General features: G+C 38.2%; 1 non-coding gene across 1 annotated transcript; it reads right to left on the bottom strand.

Moving 5' to 3' along the window:
- Nucleotides 1–7,803: 7,803 nt before the first annotated feature.
- On the bottom strand, nt 7,804–7,933 carry LOC117724092 (small nucleolar RNA SNORA17). Its single transcript, XR_004608776.1, has one exon. It is a non-coding gene; the product is annotated as a small nucleolar RNA SNORA17 (small nucleolar RNA).
- Nucleotides 7,934–13,933: the final 6,000 nt, after the last annotated feature.

Genomic DNA, 13,933 nt, shown 5'->3' with positions numbered 1-13,933 from the left:
AAATAAAAGGTTATGGTTTAATAGTGATGTGTTGTATGTCAAGTTGACAAAGAGTCAATTGTTCTTATTAATTTTTTTGTGAGTCACACGGTAGGGCTATTGGAGAAAAGGTAAACACAGTATCAAAAGTGCTCCCATCACATTGGCCTTCCTTCCGGCAAATCTGTGGGGCATTTTCTTGATTAATCATTGCTATTGGAGAGTCCATCACACTGTGATTCTTGCTATCTATGGTTAGATGATCCTGGAATGAATAAAACAGCTATTAATATGAGCCTGGAAGATAAATAATCATGCAATATTCCTATATGTCCCTTTCTTAAGTTCCTGCCTCCATGTTCCTTTATTGAATCCCTTTAATAATTTACTTTAGTGATGGAGTATGTATGATCTATTGTTGTAAAGTGAAATAAACTCTTTTGTTCCCAGTTGCTTGTGACCATGGTGCTTTATTACAGCAATATGAATCTAATCTGATGAGTTTTTCAGCTGAAAAAAGATAGAGAGATTTTATGAATAAAAAGTACAAATAGTGTGCTTTACTTATAATTATATTTGGGTTTATTTTCTTCAAAAACATGTTTCATGATGCTAATAAGCCAAAAGCTATGTTTACATTATAAACATGCAAAAACTGTTATCCATAGACATATATAAGAGATCAATGTGTTTTTTGTAATAAATATCTAAGCAGAGATGACTTTACCTAACAAGGTTCAGAATGTTTAGGCTATTACCTCTTAATCATATATAAGTTGATTTATGCTTCAGTTAAGCTTTTTCAATACACTTCATGAAATACACAAAATTTGTATTTCAGTCACAAGAGTAATTACAGGACTTTGTTTACTGCCTTGCTTGTTCTTTGACCATCCTTGTTCATTGTCTTGCTTGTTCCTTGACTATTTGCATCTATTGTATGGCTAGTTCCTCAACCTAGAACTGACCTTAATACTTGCATGAAATTAAAATGATATTAAAGGAAAAAGGAGAAGCAGGGATGGGATAGGGAGCTTATGGGGGGATGGGAAAAGGGGATAAGATCTGAAATGTAAATAAATAAAATATCAAAAAAGTTATACTTCAAAATGAGGCATTGGTAATCAATACATATATAAAAGAGACTCACAGCCCAGCCTCATTGTTTTATTTAATTTTTTTTAACATGGAATAATTGAAAAGGCCTTTCCCAGTGCCAACCCATATGAAGAGTTTTATCTGACTGTCAAAGGATTGAAGGTAATATCTCATGATGCAATGACTCAATTTCCTTTAAAGCCCTGCTCTCCAGCTTGGAATGAACGTGATTCATAGCTGAGAAATCAGGATAATGCAATCACGAGTCCCTGCAGTGCCATTCCTGACCTTTAAAGCCAAAGCACATTTGCAGAATGGAAACCAGAGCAGGCTGTCTGTTTGCAAACACTGGCCTAGAAATGCTCGTTGTTCACTGAGACAGTGCCCCTTATCAATATTTCAGAGTCTAATGGAACAGGTGCCCTTTGTAATCAAAGGTCAGGTTAGACTCTGGGAAAGAGAACACTGGAAGAGAGTCACCTTCAGAGTACTAATCCTAACCACTAAAGAACACAAAGGATTTTCACAATAATTTAGAAAGGATTTTCTAGTATCAGAAGCTTAAGAAAGGTATAATGTCTTACGTTTCAATTATAAGGGAAGAATGGCATCCACATGTGCATGAATTTGCTACTGTGGGGTTATATAGGTGATCTTATGAATATTTGTCAAGCTGGGGCATTAAATTTCCAAAGCACATGAATACAGAGTTGGAAAGTTAGAAACTGAGGTTGTCTCTCCATGTCATTCCTGCCTCCCTCTCCACATCTCAAGATACTCTCCTCTTTTTCTCCTCGTCACTCCTGCTGACCAACAGCGTCAGCATGGCACAATGTGCATTTTGGAATTATATCCTAATGCTCACTCCAATTCTTTACCTACCAGAATCTAACCTACATTCTAAGGTTTATAGTTAAAATTCCTATATTATGAGAGAATGCCTCTCAGAACACAGATTAAACTATTTGTATTAAAATTTCAACTTTTCTTGTTTCAGTGTATCAAAAGTGTATGGAAGTAGAAAATATATGATTTCAACTTTAGTTGGCTTTAATCTTCTAGAATTAGTCAAGTAGATGTAGAGTCAAAATAAATTAATCATCTGTTGCTTGCAGCTAACTAAATACATTTGTTGCACTATTCAAGAGGGGATTGATATTGATCTGAAACTTGGACAATTTAATTGTGAAATCATTCATGAATAGCTATGCTACATATCTTTCTTGTAAGAAAATTTGCCTAAAGCTTTGGGGGAAAGTAACATATAAATGACATAAATAACCAAAATTAGTATATCAAATTATTAATGGGAGTCAATTAAAGAGGTTTGACCTTACAAAAAACTTGAAGAGAAAAATTCAGGAAAAGATTATTTCAAACACAAACCAAGAAGTGAAATTTCATGTTAATATTTTAACCCTGATATGGATAAATTTTTTATTTTTTTCGAAAATATGATATTGCTATGTAGTTCAGATTTGCCTGAGACTTGGCTGTGTAACCCAGGCTGCTAGACATCTTGCCACATACTCAAAGTGCTTGTGCCATAAGTGTGTGACATTGTGGTTAGCTTTTCCTATCTGGTACAAAGATGGAACTAAACTCATATAATAGCAAATTATTGAGCAGTTTACTAAATATAAGAATGGTAAGAGGCCGGGTGGTGGTGGCGGCGCACGCCTTTAATCCCAGCACTTGGGAGGCAGAAACAGGCGGATTTCTGAGTTTGAGGCCAGCCTGGTCTACAGAGTGAGTTCCAGGACAGCCAGGACACAGAGAAACCCTGTCTCGAAAAACCAAAAAAAAAAAAAAAAGAATGTTCTAGGAATATCATGATGATATTGATAATGACAATGATGATAATAACTGTAACAGCAATAATAGTAAAAATGGAAGTCATTATATGTAGCATCATAATCTAGTTTAAGGTATAGACTAACTCTACACTTAGCCTAAATTATAGACTGATGGCAGTGACAGTATCAAAGAACATATCAACTTTTAACTCATGGTGCACCCAAATGCCTACAGACAGTCTTCCATTATTCAAATTCTAAGCATTACTTATGAATACATTTAAAATTGGGAACAATTTGTCACTTCCATCCATATGACATCACATTTCTTCTGAAAAAACACTTGTGGTTTTTTAGGGGGAACATTTCAAATTTCCAATTCTTAGCACAAGGTATTCAACATGTGTTACTTTTTTAAAAGAAAAAGCAATAAAAAATGAGAAGTTTCATGCTTTGGTCAAGCTCCATGTGAAAACAGAAAAGACTCATGGTAGAGAACCCCAGTCATATTAGAAAATATTCTTTTGTTGATGCTGACCTCAAACCTAAGTGTTTTCGCTGAATTTGTCAATTCTTAACAGTCCAAATTATAGGCCAATAAAGATCATATAATTTCCACTGGCTTTCTCTATTCTTCTCAGTCTCTTGACACTGGCTACACTACCATTTTGCTTGACAACATAGATATAATATGTTCCCTGTGCCCTGCATTGTAGGACCTGCCCTTCCCCTGCTACATGGATGGGAACCTGCTCACCTCCCAAAGATTAAATCTTCAACCTATATGAAAGATTCTCCAACCCACAGAAGGAGTTTATGTTCCATAGTGAACTTTTACAGATCCCAATGGACCTTCCCTGATAACCAGCCTCAGCCAGAAGTCGATGGTTCTTTACCTTTATTTCTGTAATCTCCATCATTTCACAGTTTCTCAAATTAAACATGATAACAATATATGAAAGAAAGTAGTATAAATACTTAATACATTTTCTAATGTTCAACTTCCAATAAGAACAAATCATAAAATAATAAAGCAGCAAGCATGGGACCTGCATGAATCCCCAGTAAGTCTTTTATTTATCGATAACTATTAGCTTAGTGTTTTGTGGGGCTCCTCACCATGAGAACAAGTGGGTCTGCTATTGGTCTTTTACTCCTCTTGAGTTGCCAGATCCAACTTCGATATGATAGTTTTTAATTCATCTTATTATATTTTATCTTTTCTGTTTGTTTTCTCTTTCTTTTCTAATGAGAGATGGAAAAGGAATGGATCTGGATGGGAGGGGATGTGGGGAGGACTTTGGAGGAAAAGAGGAAAAGGAAACTATAACCATAATAAATTGTATGAGAAAGGAATCTATTTTCAATAAAAGTGGAAAGTAGACAAAACAGAATATAAAACAATGTTATTTTCTGCAATAGCAATGGCTACTGTCTTTCAAATAATCCCTTCTCAATCTATGAAATATTTATAATTGATTTTTTTAAAACTCACATATGAGGTTGATTGAAGGAAAGTAGGATTGCTGTCCTCTCACCAACCTTAAGTCATCTTAATTTTTGCTATAGACTTTCATATATTCCCTTTGATTCCTTGACTAACTCTGATTGTCCATGGCCCTTAGCTTGCTAGCTTCCCCTTCTTCTTGGACCCTTAGTGATAGTAAGCACTTAGTGATAAGAAACCCAGGCCATCTTCTAGTGCAGGTGGGACTATGTGAAGCTGAGATAAATTGAATCACTTCAGCTGATCTTCCCATTTTAGCAGAATCAGTAAGAGGACTAAATTAACATAGACATGATAAAAATATTATTTCACTGTCTAACATTACTAAATTTGAATAAGTTATCATTCTAATGAAGCTGATGGACACAAACATATGCAGACATTTTAAAGTAAGTATGAAAACATTCCCTTGCCTCATAGGCTAGAAACTTGGCTGTTACCTTAAAATTATAAATACTAGACATAGAAGAATAAGTCCAAAAATCAATAAGAATCAGGTTAAAAATCGGTAAAATACAAAATAAGTTAAAAGGCAAAGGTGAAATAACTGAATACTATATTTACTATTTTAATGAGAATGTTTTGTTAAATTATTTACTAAAAAGGCTAGCGTTATCCAAGTCATAATTTTTATTGCTCTCTTGTATTTGCATGAAATATTAACTACATTGATAAAAATTTGAATAAGAACATAAACCTTTGCATTTAGATAATGACATCATCTAAATCAGTGGCTCTCAAACTTCCTAATGAGGTACAAATTTATTCCTATGCTATGGTGACCCCAACCATAAAATTATTCCAACCTACTTCATAGCTGCAATTTTACTATAGTTATGAATTGTAATGTAAATTCTGATGTGCGGGATGTCGAATACGTGACCTCTCTGAAAGGGTTACTTCACCCTTCACAACCAACAGGTTAAAAAACATTAGTCAATTTTTTAAAACTTTTTATCCAATCTTTCTCACTTTCTATCAAATCCCACTCATCTCTCCCTCCCCTTGTATCTCCCCCACACCTTTGCAACACTCCCAAAAAGTTTAAAAAAGAAAAAAGCTTTGTGGAAGCTGTAGTGTGTCACAGCGTGTACCACAGTACACCCTTTTGTCAATACATCTTTGCCTGTAAATGTTCATTGCAATGACTCATTGGTCTGATACAAGGCCTCTGGCTTCTGCCACTCTATCAATACTGGAACCTCACTGAGCCTCCTCAGACATGCTCTTGTGGCCCTGTGTCATGGTGATCCTGTAGTATTGATTCTTTAGGACTGACCTCTTCATGTACTCTTGCAGTTAATCGATGAAGTAGACGTCAGAAAGTTCCCAATTTAAAGTGCTGGATCTTAGCCTGAGAGGAATCTGTCTAGCCAGCCCTCCAGCTCCCCGACATTCATGGCCCAGCTCACCTCATCGCCACAAGCAGAGCCAGTTCTATCCTGATGCCAAAGCAGAGTGTAGGACCCGCTCTCCTAAGTGTTCCACCCAGTAAGGGACAGGGCCAGTTCTCCCACTTTGAGGACCATGGGATTATCTCTCCCATCTGCCATACAGGTGGAGAGGGCTGAGAAAGGAGGGGATGCCATCTTTCTTCATCTATGCCACACAGCAGACAAAGGACAGGGCCAGTTTTCCCATGTGCATGCGGTTGGGGATAACTCAACCACAACCCTATATCTAGGGCCAACTCTCCTATGATGTCTACGGAAGGTGCAGGGCCCATTCTCCTGAGTCCTGCATTAGGCAAGGGGCAGGTCCAGCTCTCCTGCTCTGATGACCTTGGGGCCAGGTGTCCTGTAGGTGCCAAGGGGCAGAGGAAACATCTCTCTACTGCCTATTTCATGGCAACCTTCGTTCATATTGCCCAGAGCCAGCTCTCTCTCTCTCTCTCTCTCTCTCTCTCTCTCTCTCTCTCTCTCTCTCTCTCTCTCTCTCTCTCTCTTCCCCAGGCAAGGGGTGGGGCAAGTTTTGCAAGGCCCTCAGACATCAACAGGTTCCTGGGTGGCAGGCCAGAACAGGGACATCTGCCTGGCCTTTGGACCTTTGAGGTAATAGACCTCTACTACTGTAGGGCCACAGACTCAGGCATGGTCTCTGATGGCAGTTCAGGCCAAGACCCTGCCATGTAGATGTCACTAGCTACTTACATCAGGTTGTTCCTCAATATGCTACAGTCTCCATTTCTGCTTCTCTTCACTGTGCCCACATCTTTCTGTTTCGCTATCTGTTTCATTTCTCCAACACTTACTTGCTCTTTTTAATGGTGCCCAAGGTTTCTGGTTGACTTGGGTTCTCTCAGGGATGCTCTCTGGAATGTTCTCAGGAATGCTATGCCACACTTGTGAGTTATGGCACCAGGCAAGAGTTATCTCAGGCATGGCCTGCTCTCCCCAACCCCAGGCCTGTGTGACACGAGACTGGAGCTCATCTCAGGCTAGCTTCTTGCCTAGTAGAACTTGGGCTTGCTCCTTGCCTAGGCAACCCAAGTGACCCATGAGAGGGTCTTTCATCTTATGCCCACTCCTTCCTGGGACGTGCAGTTCCCGATTAGGTTCTTCTAGTGTCCAGCTTGCTAACCACTCTGGCAGCCCATCTGGTCTTGTGTGGCACCAGAATAGTGGTTGTTTCAGGCCAGCTCTCTGTCCAGGCCTTCTGGTGCCTGTAAGAATACATTTTTTTTTTTTTTTTTTTTTTTTTTGCAATCTACTTTTAATGAGGGTTCAACCGCTCCTCTAGCCCACCATCCAGCAGAGGTAGTGGAAAAGAAAAGTTAATGGAATATGGGGAAATTAGACTTGTTCAGTAATAGTTCTTTGGAGGGCAAACTATCTTCTTTGGCAGCAGTTCAGTCCTGTAGCAAACACCAAATACAACTCAGCAGCTGCAGACCAGTCCACTAGGCAGGAAGACCCTGGCACAAACTAGCAACTACAGTCTAGTCCTTTCAGCAAGCAGACACCAAGCAGCTGTAGTTTGATCCTAAAGAAACCTCCAGGCTTGCCAACTGGCTTGAGGCAAGACCGGGGATACAGCAATGGCCACAAGAACCTCAGAAGTTCTTGGGTGAGTTTCTGTCAATGTCAGAGTTATCAAAAGTTGAGCTCAACACTATGTTAGGTGAACCAGTACATGCATGTCTTTAGCAAAGAATAGAGAGGCAGAGCAAACCAAACCAAGCTCAATGCTTTGTCTCCCACAGTCTTTGGGGTCAATTTATACTCCTTCATTACAGATCCTTTTATGCGTTTGCTATATCCAAACATCCTTTCACCTTGTCTGCTTCAAGAAAACAGTTTTTCATATGTTTGCTTTAGCAAGACAATCTTTCCCCTTTGTGCCCCAGCAAAACATCATTTGGCATAACTAACTTTTCAAAAGGTGCCAGACTGGTAGTCCTCTCAGACTTGCTTTTTTTCAGAGAGTGTTTGACTACTAATTATTCCGATGTCCATAGGTCAGAACACTGAGCAGAGACTAGACTTTCTCTCATCAGCCACCTATAAACACACATGTGACACAGCAGACATACTTACAACACCTCTAGGTCAGGGCAAATATTATTATAAAGGTCTATGTAAAATGTGGATTCGCCAATGTACAGGAATTTTAATCTAGGCAGATGGTTGTTCTGTGAAGGGATCACAAACAAAGACGTCCTAAGTCTATGGGATCCTGCTGGAATGCAGACATATCTTTAAGCCCTAACAGTGGAGAAGAGAATGTGTGTGTGTGTGTGTGTGTGTGTGTGTGTGTGTGTGTGTGTGTGTATTCAACATAGTCCAACACATTTCCCCCCTGGCCAGGCTTCTCAGTCTGGAAAGAAATCACACTTACCTTCCACCATATGCTATTTCCAATATTAATCAATCAAGTTCCCGGCATGAGACATTTATTTTCTAAAATGAATCATGATGTATAATTAATTATTCTCCCTATAGATGCAAGATAAAAATTCAGGGATTTTACAAAGATTTTCTTCATGCATCATAAATTTTGTTTCATATGCGGATGTTCTGTGATAATATGAATACATCTGGCCAATGATGTCTTGAAACGAAAAAAATGATAACTTATTTTACTTTACAGAACATACTACTATTTCCTTCTTGCTTTTTGGCTAAATGCTAAGAATTGAAGATGAAAATAACAATTAAAAACAGGTAATGGGTATCTAACTACACAGTAAATCTTTACAATTATTGTGTCAAAAATAATTATATTTCATATTGTTTACCTTGAGTGCTCTGTAATGTGTTTGTTCTGTTCAGTGTAAGAAGGTTATATGTCTTAGGTTTGCATGATCCTTGAAAGACAATAAAGCATTTTTTAATTTTTCATTCAGTCTATAAAACTCAGAAAGGATGTTTACTTGAAGTACCTTTTATCTGTATTATACAAGACTAACAATGATTTTATATCTTTATAAAGCAGACAATAGCAGATTCGAACAATGCTATCATAGCTATTATGCTCACAGGGAGTAATTTTGTGAACGGAATGTGTCTAGAGCTCCATATCAGAGAGGAGTGGGAGAAAGAATTGATAAGACTAGGAGAGGTCAATGGCTTCCTTCCCATCATTTCATCTCCTTATCTTTAACTTGTTATTTGTCATGTCGACTTTTTTTCTCCTGCTCCTCTCTTTCAACACCCCAAATAGGATGCTGAGATTGAGTCTGTATGCTACTCAGGAAGCACATAAGACCTAGCACGATACATCATCCCAGAAAGCACCCTTAAGACAAGTATCTAAATCCGTGGATAAAATGTTTTTAAACAATAAATCTCCCCAGAATGTAAGACATTTATGTCATCCCCCTAATTGGTAGGAAAAGTCACACTGTGAGAAAGTCTTTTTCCCCATGTATATCCATAGACACTTTGTAAAACATGCTTCATTTGTAGTTTTAAATTATCTTACAAAATCATGTTTACATAAGTGTGTGTGTGTGTGTGTGTGTGTGTGTGTGTGTGTGTGTGTGTGTGAAAAGTGTTCCCAAAGGCTCCACCCAGACCATCATCACAGAAGATGTGAGTACAGATGAATATTCTGCATTAGCAATAAGCATCATGGGACTTTTCATAGGCCAACAGTCTGAGCAGAAGACATAGACGAGACTCAGTAGAGAAGCAAGACAATCTTTCATATAACAGAGCAAAAGTCCCCCAGTCAGGAACCGTTCCTGGGCACAAAACAAGAACATAGTGTAATGGTAAGTTCAATATTCATCTGGTTTCAATTTACGTAATTCAGCTTTTAGCTTGGGGTTCTTGCTGTTTGCATGCCTTGGGACAGAATAGACTTCCAGTCTTCAGGCCTGTTGAACAAAGGCTTAAGGACTCAGCACCTAGCATGTAAGAGACACAAGCCTGACAGCCTTCCTTCCTTCCTTCACCCACCTCTCTATAAGAATGGAGAGTTGCATAAGATCATCTCTAAGCTGTCTTCCGGTCCTGGAAATCTCAGCTTCTTTTCTGTTTCAATCATTCTTTTTTTGTACTATCTTTTTAGAGGTCAGTACTTCTTAAGGTCATGCCAGCCACACAGTTCTGAAAATAGGGGCTCGTCGAAACTGCAGAATTAATCTAGCCATAAAAATAGACAGAGGTCAACATAGTACTGAGCCTAAAAGGAAAAGGCGAGGGAGGCTGTGATGAGAAAATTACACCTGCCCTCACCTCACTATTTCCTTTGGCTTTGGTTTTTATCGGATGCTATATTTCTGGAGGAACCATTCATATTTGCTGCAGGTAAATGCCTGCGTTCGGAATTTATTGAGACAGGAAGCAGAAGGTCAAGGTATGGGCCAAGGGTAACTAAAGCAGAGAAACACAGCATTGGAGAGTGATGGAGACAAATGCCAACTGTGGGCTCAGCATGCACTGTGGGTGCAGAGGAAAGAAACACCTGCAGAAAAAGAATGACATGGAGAGAAAAGTTCTCAGTGCCCCAGCTTTTAAAGTGGACCCTGCTTGCTTGAAACGTTTTTGAATAAACTGAGTCCTTAAATTTATAAGGCACTGTATGTGGGAACTTATTTAATTAACTAATTTTAAAGGAAAAAATAATGGTTTTCTGTGATACAAAAACATTATCTGGACAGGAAATAAGAGGATAGCCCATCTCTCCAGGGACATGTTTTCTTCTCTCTAATATAACCCATCATCATAACTTCCACTGGAATGTTTTCTCATATCCTTGTAAAAGTAGACAAAATAACTAAATATGTACATACAAGCCAAGCATTCCTTTATAAAGCCTCTTTTGTAATAGAGGTACACAATGCAGATCAGGGAATTTGAATGCTTTCTTTCTATGTAAGCATTGGAAGCTGTAGATGACATGTCTTTGCTATTTAATCTGTAATAGAATATAAAATTATTTCTCCTGGTTTGTAAAGATTTCAAAGCATGTGGAAATAAGATACACCTTTGATTTGAAAGCCAAGTTGATTTTTGCATATGAGTTCATAATTCCAGTTTGGTGGTCTCAAAGATATTGGTGTTTGACTTGGGTATTAACCTGGTCAAGGAATGCAATTTATTAGGTGTGTATGAATTTGGAGCCACCATCATAGAAAACAGAAGCATCATTCTCTTTAAAAGTTTTCTTTTGAAACAGTTGCAGATTGGTATGCCATTACAAGAAACAGCAGAAAGAGCGGGCATACCATTTGTCCTAGTTTTCTCTAGTGGTTATGTTATTAATATGACAATTTGGATATCCTTGGTGCAATGTGGGGACGTCTATAACTTAAATTTTATGTGTTCCTATGTTTCATAAAATTTTTTGCAACCTACTTTTAATAAGGATTCAACTTCTCCTCTAGCCCACCACCCAGCAGAGGTAGTAGAAGGGAAAAGTTATATTAGGATATGAGGGAAGTAGATCTGTTCAGTAGTAGTTCTCTGAGGGTGAGCTTCATCTTCTTGGGCAGAAGCAAACACCAAATACAACTCAGCAGCTACACACCAGTCCTCTAGGCAGGAAGACCCTGGCATGAACCAGCAGCTACTGTATAGTCCTTTCATCAAGCAGACACCAGACAGCTGTAGTTCAAACCTGAAGAAACTGACAGACTCACAAACTGGCCTAGGGTGGGACTGCAGAAACAGCAAGCTGCATCAGGAAGCTCATGAGCAGTTCTCGGGCAAATTTCTCTCAATGTAGGCATTATCACAACACTCAATGCCATGTGAGTCAAACCAATAAGTGCATGTCTTTAGTGAAGACTAGCAAGGTGGGGCAAACCATACCAAAGTTCACTGCCATCTCCTACTGTCTGCCTGCCTCTGCCTCCCAAGTGCTGGGATTATAGGGTCTATAATCTATAGGGTCTATAGTTATAGTCCTTCATCAAGAGTCCGTTCATGTGTTTGTTATATCCAAACATCCTTTCAACTGTGTCTACTTCAGGAAAACAGTCTTTCATGTGTTTGCTTTATCAAGGCATCCTTTCACTCCTGTGCTCCAGCAAACATTATTTGGCATAGTGACTTTCCGAAAAAACTGGAAGTTTCCACTTCACAAATTTTTATTAATTATCAAGAGTTTCATGTATAAATAAATTGCATTAGCCCAGCAGTGGTGGCATATGCCTTTAATCCCAGCACTTGGGAGGCAGAGGCAGGCAGATTTCTGAGTTCGAGGCCAGCCTGGTCTACAGAGTGAGTTCCATGACAGCCAGGGCTACACAGAGAAACCCTGTCTTGAAAAAACAAAAATAAATAAATAAATAAATAAATAATAAAAATGCATTTTACCAAACCCATTCCTACTTCCTCCATGCTAACTTCTTAATCCTTCTCACCACTTTCTTCCTGTCTGCGTGTACTCTTCTTTAAACTTACTGAGTTCACGTGTGTTACCAGTAAACATATGGTGGTAGGCCTATCCACTGAACATGGGTAACTTATCATGGACTGCATCCAAAGAAAATCAACATTTTTGTTGAAAATCATTTGGTTTTGAGATGATAAGGTCACTGCACACATGAACTCATAGTTGCTGTGACTGCATGCACTAGACATGCATAAGATCAAATGAATCAGAGTTCTTCCGGGGGTGGGAGATGGGTTCATGAAGTTTTATCCCTTGCTGAGGAGCTACTGGTAATTGACAACTGTCAAAGGAGGGACAGCAGATGTTTTAAGTTTATATTTATGACATGAGTAAGTATTAATATTCACCACTCTGAAGACAAAGGATAGTTCTAATGTCAACAGCATTTGACATTATATTGTCCCTGATAAGATATATGACTTTCACAGACACAAAACACAATATCAAAGCTACGGTAGAAGATATTAATAAAGGTTGAAAACCTATAAAAAGATAAATAAGACATGAAAACAATAAGAAAAAAAAGATCTTGAATATCTTAGCCTAGTTTTCTTCCACATATCAGAGCTTCAAATGGTGATGTTGAAATTATTAATATGTTGCAGGAATAATTTCAGTTAATAATAGTAGGAAGATGGGAAGATGAAAATGCAGAAGGTACAGAAACTAATACAATATTGGGTCTTCCTATTGTCACCACAAAGGACAACTGAGCAGGTCCTGATGGAGCCCCAGGAGTAGTTACAGAAAATATATTGCACTTTTCCAGCAATACAGCAGGAAGAAGAGCTTTGTCCTCTGGTCTCAGTACCTCTTCTCAGTGAGTTTAGTTACTAATGGTCCAAGGGGCATATTTCTCACTCCTTCACATATGTTCAGAGGAAACAGCAGCCAGTTGCTCTAGAAAGCCTAGAATGCAGCAGGAGAGGATTCTCGGGACCAAGAGCTGTGGTCAACAAGGCATAAGCCACAAAGCTGTCAAATTAGTTTTGTGAAATTAAGTCACATAACAGAGACTGAGTTGACAAAGTTGACAAAGCAGAAGTGATGTGACACACAACACATTTCCGATGACATGAGCTTTGCAAGTGAGACAAGTAAACTACTTCAGAGAATTAGAAAACTTTTTTAGATAGGGTATCCAGCAAAATTCTGTTTCTCATACTCAGTAATTTAGGGTCCCTATGATAATGGATTTTTACTGTTCCAAGTATTCAAAGACAGTTCAGAATTCTGGACTTGATGTCTATGATTCTCCAGAGAAACAGAACAAAAGAGATGGAGACAAACAGAAGAAAAGGAGAAACATCTAAAACAGATGTACACATACATAAGTATATAAGTAGATATGTATGTAGAGTAATGGAATGACTGATGATAGATAGATAGATAGATAGATAGATAGATAGATAGATAGATAGATAGATAGATGATAGATAGATATATAGATAGATAGGAGATAGATAGATAAAAGTAGATAGCAGTATATAGATACATAAATAGGTTGAGAAATGGTAGATTTTATAGATGAAAGTAAATAGATAAATGATAGAAATAGATTATAGATAGATGACACATACATATATGCATACATATGTTCATATGTGCATGCATACATAGATACATGGATTCATTCCCATGATTATGGAAGTTGTTGGGTCTAAATTCTAAAGATCCAGCTTTGGTACTCAAGAGTCTTAGGCTAGAG

This window comes from Arvicanthis niloticus, chromosome 19 (assembly GCF_011762505.2).
Source record: "Arvicanthis niloticus isolate mArvNil1 chromosome 19, mArvNil1.pat.X, whole genome shotgun sequence".
Lineage (NCBI taxonomy): Eukaryota > Metazoa > Chordata > Mammalia > Rodentia > Muridae > Arvicanthis > Arvicanthis niloticus.
This window is presented reverse-complemented; position numbering and strand designations above follow the sequence as displayed.